This window comes from Leptodactylus fuscus, chromosome 10 (genome assembly GCF_031893055.1).
Source record: "Leptodactylus fuscus isolate aLepFus1 chromosome 10, aLepFus1.hap2, whole genome shotgun sequence".
Lineage (NCBI taxonomy): Eukaryota > Metazoa > Chordata > Amphibia > Anura > Leptodactylidae > Leptodactylus > Leptodactylus fuscus.
The window spans coordinates 26,517,491-26,519,427 of NC_134274.1; the positions used below are offsets into that span (position 1 = coordinate 26,517,491).

Here is a 1,937-nt window from a genome sequence, read left to right on the forward strand (position 1 = left end):
AGAGGTAACGTAGGAACAAAGCACATTCTCACAATCCTGGCCATCCATTCCATCTGGCAGAATGGAGAAGCACTGCACAAACACGACTACCTCTGCTATATAGTAGCAGTGGCCAGAACCCTAGGCAACAAGCAATAAACAAGAAAGAGCGACAAGAACGTTGTCAGGAACTGAGCTCCCTGGGTCTTGAACCCGTGACATCTTGACTATGTTCTGCAACCTGGACCATTATACCACTGAGAAGACTGTTTGTTCTGTTCCTTTCTTAGTCTTGTCTATTTCATTATAGTAATTGGCTTATGGATATCACCTGTTCTGTGGCCAATCACAGTTTACTTAGTCCCATATAAACCCACAGCATACTCCATCTTGTGTCTGATTATTCTGGCTGTTTATTCCTTGCTGACCCTCACTTTCACTACTGATCTACTATTACTGTGTACCGACCTCTGTAAACATCTGACTATGGCTGATCTACTGCTCCTGTGTACCGACCTCTGGATACATCTGACTATGGCTGATCTACTGCTCCTGTGTACCGACCTCTGGATACATCTGACTACGGCTGATCTACTGCTCCTGTGTACCGACCTCTGCATACATCTGACTACAACTGATCTACTGCTCCTGTGTACCAACCTCTGCATACATCTGAGTATGGCTGATCTACAACTCCTGTGTACAGACCTCTGCATACATCTGACTACGGCTGATCTACTGCTTCTGTGTACCGACCTCTGCATACGTCTGACTATGGCTGATCTTCTGCTCCTGTGTACCGACTTCTGCATACATCTGACTATGGCTGATCTACTGCTCCTGTGTACCGACCTCTGCATACATCTGACTATGGCTGATCTACTGCTCCTGTGTACCGACCTCTGCATACATCTGACTATGGCTGATCTACTGCTCCTGTGTACCGACCTCTGCATACATCTGACTACAGCTGATCTACTGCTTCTGTGTACCGACCTCTGCATACATCTGACTACAGCTGATCTACTGCTTCTGTGTACCGACCTCTGCATACGTCTGACTATGGCTGATCTACTGCTCCTGTGTACCGACCTCTGCATACATCTGACTATGGCTGATCTACTGCTCCTGTGTACCGACCTCTGCATACATCTGACTACAGCTGATCTACTGCTTCTGTGTACCGACCTCTGCATACATCTGACTACAGCTGATCTACTGCTTCTGTGTACCGACCTCTGCATACGTCTGACTATGGCTGATCTACTGCTCCTGTGTACCGACCTCTGCATACATCTGACTACAGCTGATCTACTGCTTCTGTGTACCGACCTCTGCATACATCTGACTACAGCTGATCTACTGCTTCTGTGTACCGACCTCTGCATACATCTGACTACAGCTGATCTACTGCTTCTGTGTACCGACCTCTGCATACATCTGACTACAGCTGATCTACTGCTTCTGTGTACCGACCTCTGCATACATCTGACTACAGCTGATCTACTGCTTCTGTGTACCGACCTCTGCATACGTCTGACTACGGCTGATCTACTGTTCCTGTGTACCGAACTCTGCAAATGACAGACCATGGTTTCTACTACTCCTTAGGTGCTATTCCTATATCTCTTACAGATCTGACAACTAGCATCGTTACAGACGTACATCTAAAGGATGGGACAACTAAGAAAAATGAATTTAAAATCAATTAACACTAACTGATAAGATGGGATCATTGAGATGGGTATACCCATTTAAATGAAGTTGTACACTTAGAACACTGTGGATGTGGCTGTTAACCCCTTTATTATCTTATTGATCAACCAATTTTCTAGCCAATAACTCTTTCACCCACATAGACCATAAGAGTAATATGAAATAATCTCAATTACATCCGGATCATTAGGGAAATTGTTATTAAACACCTTAGCTAGCTCAGATCACACTGATATTCAGTT

At 45.0% G+C, this 1,937-nt stretch overlaps 1 long non-coding RNA gene across 1 annotated transcript; it reads right to left on the bottom strand.

The window, feature by feature from the left end:
• Positions 1–441: 441 nt before the first annotated feature.
• LOC142183500 (uncharacterized) lies at positions 442–1,568 on the bottom strand. Its single transcript, XR_012711778.1, has 3 exons — positions 1,466–1,568; positions 736–1,263; positions 442–639 (listed from the first exon to the last, which is right to left on the bottom strand). It is a non-coding gene; the product is annotated as an uncharacterized LOC142183500 (long non-coding RNA).
• Between the last annotated feature and the right edge of the window lie 369 nt (positions 1,569–1,937).